The sequence below is a fragment of the Pan paniscus genome, chromosome 19, assembly GCF_029289425.2.
Source record: "Pan paniscus chromosome 19, NHGRI_mPanPan1-v2.0_pri, whole genome shotgun sequence".
Classification (NCBI taxonomy): Eukaryota; Metazoa; Chordata; class Mammalia; order Primates; family Hominidae; genus Pan; species Pan paniscus.
Window position 1 is genome coordinate 66,443,915 of NC_073268.2, and position 12,867 is coordinate 66,456,781.

Genomic DNA, 12,867 nt, shown 5'->3' on the forward strand with positions numbered 1-12,867 from the left:
TTCTCACTGGGTCAGTTCCACTGAATATAACTGTTCTGCAGTGGGCAGGTCCAGGCAAACCTATCCCCAAAGGTAAGGAAGCTATTCCCAAAAGTGAGGAAGCTGAGAGGCTAAAGAAAGAGGCTGACAAACCCAGTTTCTCAGAAAGAAACATTTAACAAGGAATTAAAACGAGAAGTCACGTCTGACATCAGCGAGCAAAATGGCGGATCCCCACACTGTTGCCCCCAACCCCAGGGCTTGTATACCACAGGGCAGCAATGTTAGGACAGTTGAAATCGGCCCCCTGGGGAAAGGCAAGAATGCTATGTGCAGATGCCTAAGGGCAAGATTTAGCTAACAGTAGTTAAAGTAGATATCTTAGAGGCATCCCTGGAACCGGGGTTACTCAGAAGTCAACATGGCAGATTAGTATCCAAGATGGATCTGCTTTAGCCTCCACGGCAACCGATATCCCATGCCCTCCACCCCACCCAGACCCTCCTCAGTGATCCTGGGCTCTGACACCCTGCCCTGGGTCAGCCCACCACACGGATGCCTCTTTGTCCCTCAGACTCCAGCATGCCACGTCTTTACCCACACGGAAGCAACCCTCAGCCTTCGTGGGCTCTGACACTCTGCCTGGGGCCACCCTACCCCCACCTCCCCACATGGACGTGCTCCTCCACTCAGGCTCTGAGGTTGCACATCGAGCTGCCCCTGGATGCCCTGCCCACTCCTGCAGGAATGCCCTTCTCATCCCCCTTGAACTCCCCTTCTTGGGGCTTGGCCACTACCCTGGCCAGATGCCCTCTTCACCTTTCTCATGACTCACTCTCCCTTGCTGAGCTGGGACCCAAGTGGACATCCTCCCTACCTTGCTTGGGTTTTAACATCCCACACTGGGCTGCCCTCCCACTTGGATGTCCTCCTCTGCCCCTCTTTCTCCTGCTCTGGCCACCCCCAACATCGGAAACACCCTCCTCACTTAACTTGAGCTCCAGAACCATTTGCTGAGCCACTGCATCTCCCATCCACCCTACCCCTGGGGACCCCTGCTTACTCCACCCTCCCCAGTATCTTCTGGACTGAATTGTTTTTGTTTTGTTGTGTTTAATGTCAACCAGAAGACTGAATTGTTTTTGAAGGGAAGGAAAGGAAAAGAAACGGAAGAAGAAAAAGGAGGAGGAGGAGGGGAAGAAGAGGAGGAGAAAGAAGAAGGAAAAGGAAGAAGAAATAGAGAAGAAAACGAAGGAGGAGAGGAGAAAGAAGGTGGGGAAGAAAGAGGAGGAGGAAGAGGAAGAGAGCTGCCTGGCCAAATTTTGTGGAATGTTGGACGTTGCGGGGGACAGACTGTAGAGGCTGTGGCTGATGTCATCTTCTTTCAGGGAGAATTTGATTGCCTCCTGGTAGCCAGATAGCATACAGGGAAGTCATCTTGATGCAGTGAAGCTGGTCTAGGTCCAGTTTGCCCTTATTCCTGGGTGTGGCTCTTTCCAGGGTCTCACCTGTAAGCCACATTGATGGAAGTAGAGACCGTGCTTGTAAAAAAAAATTGAGGCTGGGGTGGGGAGGAGAGAGCCCAGAGGTGATTTGGGGGCTCAGGAGCGCAGGATGGTGGGGGGACACTAGTGTGTATTTGTGGGTGGATGGGAAGGAAGTTCATCAAGTGGGAGGTGGAGGCAGCCCAGGGAGAACAGGGACTGTGGGTGGCAGAGCAGCAGGGTAGGGCCCTCTGAGCCTGGGGGACAGCAGGGGTTGCAGGTGGGGGTGGGGGGAAGCCAGCAAGCTTGCTTGTTGGGGGTATAGGATTGTGGTAGGGTTCTGCCTACCTCCCTGTGGAGAAGCTGGAGAGGGGCAGGGCAGCCCCGGTGGTGTGGGCAGATGGAGAAGGGATGGGATGCAGTGAGGGACTGGGGCTCAGGTGGAGGAGGGGGCCAAATGTGGGGAAGAGGCTCAGTGAAGGGAGGGACCCTCCGCGGGGAAAGAGTTCAGTGAGAAGAGCGGGAGGCGTCATGGAGGCCCCATCTCTTTATCTAGCTGGGGCCATCTGAGAGCAGTGACTGTACCCCCATCCAACTCTGTCCCTCCCCCGCAACATGGAGGCCCCAGCCCAAGACTCGCAGTGGGGAGTAGGGGGGCAGCCTCCAGTGTTTGTTCTTGTCCAAGGCTGGGGTGGGGAGCAATAAGCCAAGGCCCCAGACTTTCCGCCTCATGGTGGGTGTGGGCCACGGAGGTCCTGCACCCACTGCCCGCCCTCTAACCAGGGGGCTGAGACTTTCGCCCCTGGGTGCTGGTGCCTAGGAATGGAGGCAGGGAAAGGGCTGGGGGCTCACTCTCCCCTCCCTCCATGCACTGCAGGGGCAGGCAGTGGGACAGGCAGTCGAGCTGGATTTGTTTCTCATTCGCTCTTGGCTCCTGTGGTGGAAAAATCGAAGCGCTCCCCCTGGTACTGCTGAGGCGGAGAGGGTGAGCGTGGCTGGGAGGCTGTCCTGGCAGGGAAGTCCAGGGGCAGGCGGGGCCTGGCCGGGGAGAGGCTGCCCCCTGCTCACAACCCCCTTCCCAGCCCTCTTACTTCGACGTGGCTCTCTAGGCCCAGTGGGAAGTCCTGCCTCAGCTGAAGTGGAGGGGCCGGGCCAGGGAGGAGTTCGGACTGGGCTTGGGTTCAGCCTCAGGCTCGTAGCACCCTCCCTTCCCGGGGCCTGTCTCTAGAGCAGTCTCCCAAGGGTGATTTCAAATCCCCCGAGGGTCTTCCAAGGAAGTGCTGTCAAGCTGCAGCAGGAGGGGGCCGAGTCAGACCTGGGACAGGCTTTCTCAGCATTCAGACTTTGCCTAAGTGGGAGGTGAGCTGTGTACTAGGAGGGGAGGGTTCCACGGGCAACTGCTGGATATTTCCTGAACATCCAGGCACATGAGAAGCCTTTTCTGTACATCATCCCATGTGGCCCTCACAGACACCCCAAGGTCAGTATTAGCCATCCCATTTACAAAAATTTTTTTAACACACACGGTTTTGCTCTGTTGCCCAGGCTCCAGTGCAGCGGCACAGTCATAACTGAAGACACCCTCTAACTCCTAGGCTCAAGCAATCCTCCTGCCTCAGCCTCCCAAGTACCTAAGACTACAGGCACAAGCCACCACACCTAACTCATTTACTTTTTTTGAGGAAGGGCCTCATTATGTTGTCCAGGCTAGTTTCAAATTCCTGGCCTCAAGTGATCCACCCACCTCGGCCTCCCAAAGTGCTGGGATTACAGGGGTGAGCCACCATGCCTGGCCCCATCCCATTTTACAGGCGAGGGACTTGAGGCTCCATGAAGTCAGGTGCCCCACTCAAGGGGCTACACAGCCTCTACGTGGCAGGGCTGGGATTTGAACCCAGTTGTGTCTGGCTCTTTCCCAAACACTGGAAAAGGCAGGCCTTTTTCCCCTCCACCCCAGGGCCCGGGAGCCCCTGAGCAGCTCCTGGGTGGGGCTGCCCCACAGGGAGACAGCCTTGGGGGAACCCAGGAGGTCTTTGGGCTGTGGCCTGTCTCTGTGGCACAGTGGGGTGCCTCGGGAGATCTCCCCTCCACCTACCCTCCTCTTGTGGAGTTGGACCCACCCCCACCCCATTTTTTCAGAGGGCCCTCACTCCAGCCCTCTCCATCCCGGTGGAAAGAGGAGCCCAACCTCTTTCCCTCTGGAATCCGCTGCCTCGGCTCTCCGATGGAGAGACCATCTGGAGTGCATTATGGGCAGAGGAGAAAGCCGAGAGCAGGAAAATGTGAGTTGGCCCCAGCAGCTCCCGTCTGCAGGGGGGCGGCGGGGGCTCAGGGGATGGGCCAACCGCTGCCTCCACCTCCCCAGTCCCTAGAAGGGGCAGATAAGAGATGTGCTCAGGAAAGGGTGGCCAGGAGAGGGCAGGGCCCAGGCCTCCAAAACCCTTGCAGAGCCCAGTTTGAACCTGCTAATCTTGCCAACCTGCCCATTTCACAGAGAGAAGACTGAGGTCCAGAGAGGGGTAGTAACTTCCCCAGGGCCACACAGCAACCCTTTCACAAATATGCACATGCCAGTGGGCACTGAAAGTCTCCAGTGTTGGGGGCAGGCGGAGTTAGCGCTGGGAGTGGGAAAGAGGCCGGGGTCGGCCTCCAGAGTAAAGTGAAGGCGCAAAGCCTCATGCAAACATCGAGGAATGCCTTCATTGTTTCGAGGTCTCTCTTCCTGGCCTCCCAAGCCCACTCCCTCCCCCAAGTGCCACCCTTCCCTGGCACCTGATCCCTGAGGACGTTGGGTCCTGGGGTGGGGGCCTCTGGGCTCTTCCTCTGGGTCCCAGGAGCCCCCTCCCCACTCCATGGCCCCAGCTCCAGACGTGGCAAGGCAAGCCGGAGTGAGGTTTCTCCACTCCCTCCCAAGTGCTGTGCTGGCGGCTCCCGAAATAAAAATCAAATGTGGGCTTGGCAAAGGGAGCGGGGTGGGAGAAGCAGCGGCAGCAGGGCTGGGGCTTCATTCTTTCCATTGTAACTTCACCTCCTAACCTCTGGCATTTTAATTATGTCTCCTATCCCCCTCACTCTGCCTGGGCCAGGGGGTGAGCTCACCCTTTCCTCTAGCCTGGGAGGGGGCAGCTGCTGCCTGGACCCCCAGTCCCCGGCCTGCTCGGGGGAATCTGGGAGGCGGCCATGCTGGGGGTGTCAGCCTCAGGCTCCCTCCAGATTCTCCAGTCTCAGAGGGGCCTGGAGAGGGGCCCAGACCCCAGACAGCCAGCCGACACCTCAAGTTCCATGTGTGAATCATTAGTCTTCACACCCACTGCTCCATTTAGTGGTGGCCACTGTCCTAAGGCAAGGCACGGCAGGCTCACCAGCCCATTCTATGGATGACTTAGCCATCATCGTCTGCAGGGCCAAGCCTGGGCCCAGGCTTATCGCTCCTGGTTCTGCACTCTTTCCAAACCCAGGAAGAGGGGCAAGAACAGCTCAGGCCTGATAATTTGCCTTATCTCTTCGAGTGTCCGTTTTTTTCCAATGGTAAGTGATGGAAAGCATTATTTTGATACTAAAACATACAAGGACATAGCATGGGGTAGGAAGTAAAATGCCTGTGAATGTTCAAGGTAGAAAACAAATCCTCAAGGAAGATCTCGTGGGGCTGTCTGCAGGCGGGCCCCAGGGAGTAGCATCCTCCTCCTTGGCATGGCTGTGGACTGGAGTGAGATGCAGTCATATGTGTTTGTAGCCAGTTTGTGCAGACCCAAGGCTGCTGTGGAAGATGCCAGTGGGTGCTGGGTGCTGGCAGGCAGCCTTGGCCCACCCCAGGATGCAGAGGCCTTCTTCCCTCCAAGGCCTACAGTGGGAGTCCTGCCGACTCTCTCCATCTCCTGGGGAGGGAAACCTCCACAGGACAAGCAGCCTGTGTGGGGGTGGGGGCTGCCTCCACGGACAGTGCAGGCATAGGGCAACCTTGACTGCGAGCCCAGGGCCAGCACCCAACCACCCCAACTGAGGCTTCCTCTCCATCCTCTGGGAGGTCCCCCGCCACACTGCCTTAGAGGCCCAGCCCCTCGAGGAAGCCCTCAGTTTTCTTCTCTCTTGCCCTCCCAGTCTCCCCAAATGCATGTTCCATCAGCAAACTCTGCCCCAGGCCTTGCTACGGCCTCTGCTCTGGTGGAACTTCCGGATGAAGAGGGTGAGGCGCTATTTACCATACTGGGTGCTGTGATGGGGGAGATTAAGGTGACAGCAGCTCCGGGAAGGGGACTCCTGACCCAACCTCTGGTGTGAAGAGCATAGAGAAGGCTTCCCAGAGTGAGGGGTGACCAGGAGGAGCCCGGGAGGAAGAGCATGGAGGGCAGAGGAAGCAGCATTTGCAAGGCCCAGAGGTAAGACAGTGCCTAGGGCAGGGCCCACGGGAGCATCCGGCCTGGAGGGAGCGGCCAGGGTCCTGGGAGCTGCGCGAGCTGTTAGGGTGCATCTTAGGAAGATTTCTGGGCAGGCTGTGGAGGATGGGTTGGAAGGTGATCAGAACGGAGGTGGAGTGACCTCTTAGAAGGCTGCCACAGAGGCCCAGGTGAGAGGTGATGGTAGCCAGGCCCAGGCCAGTGGCAGCCAGGTGGAAAGAGGTGGCCAGACTGATAAGAGATTTAAAAGGCAGAAGCCAGAGGACTTGGTGACTGATAGGCAGAAGGATGGGGGTCAGTGATCTGCTCAGGCTGGCTCCTGGGCTTCTGAAGAATGAATGAACGAATGAATGAATGAATGAACAAACGAACTGGGAAACAGCACCAGATCTGAAAGCCCCAGGTTTCAGCTTGATCGTCGGGCTGGGGAGTTTGCTGCTGCACTTGCATTTGGTACACCTGCAGGGCATCCAAGTGGAGGTGCCCATGAGATGGCTGGACGCATGGAGGTGCCCTGGAGAAGGTGGAGAGAGAGGAAGCCGGCACAGCCTGCAAAGAGGCCAGAGAATGAGTGGCCAGAGCCCCTGAAGCCTCACAGGAGGAGGTCTTAGACAAGGCACAGCCAACAGTGCCAATGGCAAGAGATGAAGCAGGTGAGGCCCAAGAAGGGACATGTGTTCTAGGGACCCAGAGGCTTCTCCCTGTCCCCCAGCCTTTCCTTCTGTCTGTCCCCCAGCCCTTGCCCACCCCTCTACGCTCCCTCCCCCGGTCTTTCCCCTATAGTACTCTTTCTCTCGATCTCCTCCTCGTCGCTCAGACCAGAAGGCTCGACATCTTTCTAAGGGAAACTTCGTGCTACTCCCACCCCACTGGGGTCCTGGTTGCCCTCCCTGGCTTCTGAAATCACCCCCCACACCCCCAACAACCACCACATACACCTTTCACCAGAGACTCACCCAGCGCTTCCAGAAGCTGGGGCAAAGAGGAGCACACACGACCACCTGCCTACTGAGCAGCTCACACTTCCTCCAATGGAGCCACCACAAGGTACCGGCCTCCAGGGCAACTGCAGGCAATCCTGGCCCTCAGGGCCTTATGGCATAAAAGGGAGAGAAGCCATGACCCCAGCAGGCCTATGCAGACACAGTGAGAGAAGAGGCCCAGAGAAAAAGCTATGGACGTTTAGATCCAGTGGAGGGATCTGAGTGGGCTTCCTGGAGGTGACTCTGCGTAGGGCCTTGAAGGACTGGCAGGATTTAGTCATGTGGCAATGGGAGCAAAGGCAGTTGCAGGAAGAGGGAGTGCGGTGAGGAAAGGGGTGGAGGTGGGAACTGGGGCTGACACCAGGGCAGCCAGTGCTCATAGTGGCTGGTGGCTGAAGAGTGTGGCCAGAGGGGTGGGAGGCGGCAAGGTGGAGGGCCACATCACACAGGCTGTAATGTGGAAGGACTTTAGAGTTTATCCACTGCTGCCTCTTGACGTGGGGCTTTCAGATCTGGTGCTGTTTCCCAGTTCATTCATTCATTCATTCATTCAGGAAATATTGCTTGCTTGGTGCTAGACAAGTGCCGAAGATGCTGTGAGAGGCAGATAGAAGTCCCTGCTGTCACGGATCTTAAGTTCCAGGAAGAGACACAGATATAGAGTCGTGAACAAGTAAAGACTAAAAATTAAAATCATGATGAGGGATGCCATCATGACTGGCCACTCTGAAGGCCGGGCTTGTGTCCTGTCTCCCCTCAGACTGAGGGCTCCCTGAGGGCAGAGCCTGTGCCTGCTCCATCAGACAAAGGTAGAACCAGCTTCTCCATCAGGCTAGAAGCACCCTGAGACTCAGGGAGAGGCATGGAGCATCTGGGAACAAGAGCTGAGGTGTCCTAGAAACCTCCCAGGAACAGACCCAGGGATAGAAGTTGGCAGGCAACTGGCAAAGGACCCTCTTCCCAGCCAGGCCAAATGTGGGAGGGCTTCCCTCTCCTCCTCCCCATCCAGCCCCCGACCCCATTAAACCTTTAAATTAACTTCAGCTCCACCCCGAGCTATAGAGAGTGCCCCCAAATAAATCCTAAATTACATGCTGCTTGGGGGCAACCACAATTCTCCTTCCTCCCTCTCCAGCAAGCAGACCCGCCCGACACCATGCTGGGGGTCTCCCCCAGAATGGGCTATTTATACAGCTCCTGCTCCCCTGTTTGCTCTCTGGCCCTGTTGTCCTTGAGTGAGGCCCAAGCAGGCTATACAGCTGTCCTGGGAGAGTAAAGGGAGTGGGAGAGGCTGCGAGCTTTGCCAGGGTCTGACTGGCCATGGGGGATATAATTTTTAGTCCAAACTAGGATACTTTGGAGTGCTCATAGCAGTTACACCCAGGCAATGACATAGGTCTGAACTGTCCTGGGCACACGGGGTATCTGGTCACCCAGCGATGGGGCTCAGACTCCAGCCTCTCAGCCACCCAGAGCATTGCCTTCTTGGGGATGAGAGAGACAGAGAGAGAGAGAGAGAAGAGAGAGAGAGATTGCCTTCATCCCCGTTGCTGAGACAAGCAGTTCTGAATATGGGGGCACTGGGGCTCCCATACCACCTGGCAAAGCAGAATGGGCTCTGGCTTCAAGGACTCCCAGGCACAGAGAGGTCCTGCAGGAGGGTCTGGGCAAAGAAGTGGGGAGCCGGATGTGGCTGTTTTGAGACCACAGGCTTGGGTCAGGGGCCTCCCTCTCCCTGGACAAAGCCACCTTCCATTCTGGGAAGCTGGCCCCAGATACTGGAGCTGCTCCCCTTAGGGAAAAGAGAGAGGGGGAGGGAGAGGAGAAAAGGGAGAAGAGAGTGGAAGATAGAGAAAGACAGGCACACACAAAGAAGCGGCAGAGTGAAGGACAGAGACAGAAACAGAGGTGGGCAATGACAGAGGGAGGGAGAGTGGGGAAGGGGTGCTTCCAGAGCCCCAGGATGGCAGCACCCCCTTCCTACCCACAGGGCCCGCTGTGGTAGCCCTGTGGGCTCCGCACCGCACCGCTCTCTCTGTTCTCCACCCCACCGCAGTGAAGTGGGGGCAGGGCCTCTGCTGGCTGCCCAGGAGGACACCCGCCGCTCCTCCACTGCCTCCCTCCTCAAGACTAGCAGTGGGTGGCTGGGCCCAGATGTCTGCTCCCCGGCTGCTGGCGGGCTCAGGTGTCTGCAGAGCGTCCTCCTGCTCCCTGCCATCCTTGCACGCCCCTCTATTTCAGGCAGCCTGGCCCCTGCTCAGTGCCCTCCCTGGAAGCCTGCTCCTTGGCCAGCAGACCTGGCTCCCCCAGGTCCAGCCTCTACCTGCCCGCTCCTCCCGTCCCCTTGAGGGGGCTTTGCTTCAAGGGGCTGGAGCTAGGGCTCCTCCTCCCTGTGAGGTTGCGCTGGGGGTAGGAGCCTGGAGGGGAGTCAGAGGCAGGGCTGAGGAACCAGAGGCTCCTCTCACTCTGAGTCACCACAGGGAGGGGAGGGTGGAGGGGGCGGCAAGGAGGTGGACCGAGAAAGAGCCGGCCACAGAGATGTCCAGGGAATGGGGCAGGGCTGGGTGGCAGCATCACAGTGTCTGGAGGGCCAGGTACACATCCAAGTGCACACCGTCATGCAGCGATTTAGAGACGGGGCCCAACCTCTGCGGGCTTCGGCCTTGGATTGTGAACAGAGGGGACACACAGCACAGGACCAGCTGACCAGATCCCAGCCACCGCTTGTTTGCACTCACAAGTAAATTGATGCCGACAACCTGGAGCGGAGGGCTGGTGGTGTGTGAGTGTGAGTATGTGTGTGTGTGTTGGGAGAATAACAGAGGATTCAACCAGCGTCACCCAAAAGGGGCAAGGACCCCGCAGCACTGGGAAAGGGTCACAAAAGCCTTCCTCGCCTTAGAGGAGGCAACATGCTGTCTTCCCAATCCAACTTGATTATCTGTCTGCTCAGCAGCCCCCATGATCCCCACCTCCCAAGAAAACACTGTTTATGGGGCCTGGGGCATCAGGCCCGTCATTTAGCTGGAAGAGGCAACCCAAGCCACAACTGGGAGCTGAGCCCTGTGTGGAGAAGCAATGCCCAGCCTGAGGCAGGCACCAGCCCAGACACTTAGTGCCCTGTTTACCCTGGCAAGGGTGGCTGGCACAGGTGGGCCTCTCCAGGGAGCAGCTGGTGGCCCTGCCAGCAGACTCCCCTGCAGGCCAGAGAGGAGGCCAGGACAGCAGCTCTCCAGGATGGGGAGGGAGGCGCCTTGCCCGCTGCACACCCTGCACTGCAGTTTGCAGGGTGCCAGCCTCTGAAGCTCAGGGGTCTCCCAGCTGCCCTGCAAGGGAGACCATATGGCCCAGGGCCCAGCAGGAGAAACCACAGCTCCAGGATGCTGGACACTGGTCCCCAAGGCCCCCCAGGGGAGGCTGAAGGAAGCCCCAGGTCTTTGGGGTCCTGGTCTGATAGGCCCAGATGCCACTCAACTCCCCAGGTTTGTGGGACCCACCTTCTGCATCCAAAGGCACATGTAACTTGGCATAAACAAACACCCTTTCCCCATCACAGCCCATCACTACACAGTCGCTGTACCCACAGTCCTTCTCTATCACACAGATGGTATAGAACATGCTCCTGCACTCTGCCACACCCAACATACACATCATCCAGCACCCAGCTCACAAACGCAGCATACACACACCAGACACACAACGCTCACCCAACACAGCTCCTTCTCCACCCGTATAACCTCCACTCCAGCAGCAAGGTCACATTTGCTTGCATGCGCGCACACACGCACACGTGCGCGCGCACACACACACAGTCCTCTGAACCAATACACTCTCCTCCCAGTGCCACACTTGAAAGTGGGCCCAAGTAGGGGCCACCATTTTAGTCCTGGGCTTCTCCCTGCCCCTCCCACTCTCCGTCCTCCCTGCCACTCTCGGTCCTCCTCCCACTTCCTCTGCCCGCCTTCCACTTTCTCCCTTTCTCTCTCTCCTAGCTGAGCCCCTGGCCCTGAGGTCTCTTTCCCAGCACATGGTGGGGCACTTGAGGGCCACACATATGGGCAGCTCCCAGCAGCTATTAAATACCACTTCGCCCACCTCTGGGGTTTTGAGGGGCTGCAAATTCTGGAGGACAGGAGGCAGCAGCTGGCAGCTGCTCAGGGCCTCAGATCCCCCTGCTCACCATTCCCCCATGCATCGCCCACCCCTCCTCATTCTGGGCTGAGTCATCCCCACATCTGGAACCTCTGCACATCTGGAAGAGCTGAAGCCTGTGCAAGCAGCTCCACGTAGACACCCCCTCCCCCCTGCTCCATCTCATCCCCATCCCTGCTGGCAGTTGGGGTCCAGCATCCCCCACCTGGAGCAGGACCTCGGTTACCTAGCAGCAGGCACTGCTGGGCCAGCCTTGGGGACCAGGATTGCCCACAGGTCTCTCCCCAGTAGCAGTAACAGTGGCATCTTGGTGCCCACCGCAGTAAGCAGGCAGGGCAGTGCTAGCCTTGGAGGAGGCCAGGCCCAAGGCTGGGGGAGGCAGGAGAGCCAGGCAGGGAGGAGGTAGTGGTTTGGCCCAGCAGGCAGAGGGAGTTTATCCTGGCACCGGGCCCTGAAGCCAAACATCCTCCACGAACCTCGCAGACACATCAAAGCCCGCAGGGAAGGGGCCCTTCCGTAGAGGAAACCTACAGTCCTGGAGGCCTGACAACCTGACTCCGGGCACAGGACCACCCTGTCCCACTCAGCAACCCAGGCTCAGGTCGGGCACAGCTGCCTGGAGGGGACAGGCAGAAAAGGACATTTCTACCCAGGGGCCCTGCTGCCTCACTCCACTCGTTCAGTGCTGCCACAGAGTGAGGTTTTGCCCCCATGAGGGGGTAGAGTTGGCACCAGATTTAGCTTTAGCCCCTAGTACAGGGGTCCCTCCCAAACTGCCCCCCTCCCACCCTCCAGGCAGGGAAGGCTGATGGGGAGGGGCTCACTTTGTCTGTGCGCCACCCTTTCAGCCCCAGCCTGGAAGAGAAGTCGTGCTCAGTTGTGGGGGGATCCAGCTTCCTCCCCCAGGCTCTGATGTTCTGCAGAAGACCCCTCCACATGGACAAGAGGGAAATGGAGAGGGCAGGGGGGTTAGGGGTTGGGAGAAAAACCAAGCTTCAAAAAGTAGAAGCTGAAGTGGAATCAGAAGGCGAGAACTGGGCTGCAAGCCACAGGGCCTCTCTCTGGGGGGACAGCTGGGGCCGGAGGAGGAAGAGGGGTTGTGAGGCGCTAACAAGGGAGAGAGGAGGTGCTAACAGGGCCACTGGGGTGAGGGGATCCTGAAGCCAGCCCCCTAAAGGTTGGCCCGGAGATAAGGAAGCCAGGCACTGGTGGTGGGGTAAGGGGTGTGAGTGGGAGCTGCCAATCAACACAGGAGGCTGGGATGCTCTGCATACACACATGTGCACGTAATGTACATACATGCGCACATGCAGCTCCCACACAACCAAAGCCAAGTCTGTCCTCAGCTGGGAGCCAGATGATGTGGCTGCTTAGAGGCACTGTGATTTGAGGAAGAATGTGATCTCTGCCAGCCTGAATCCCTCACCCACTGCTCACACTCATTCTCTGCCTTTACAGCTTCAGGCTGGGCCTGCGCCCCACTCTAGTCTAAGCCCCAGACCATGGAAGGGTTCCCCTTCCCATGGTTGTCCTGAATCCGCAGTTCCTTTGGATCTGAAAAGTTCTTTTAGGTCTAACTACAACCCCAGTAACATTTGGGTCAGAAACAAAGGAATCCACAAGCAGGGTGCAGCAGAACCCTCTTTTCAGGAGCCAACAAGAACAGAGCTAGAAATCGAGGATCCCAAATTCCTTTCTTCCGTCTGGCTACAGGATCCGGTCTCAGACAGTAGACTGAAGGAGGGGGCCCCAGAGGAAGGAGGCCAGGCATGGGGGCTCTCAAGACCCTCACGCTAGTCTTAGCTCAGTCTCTCCTGCCCAAGCCTTCATGGCTCTGCTCCATCTGCCACTCCAGAAGCCAAAGCTCATCAG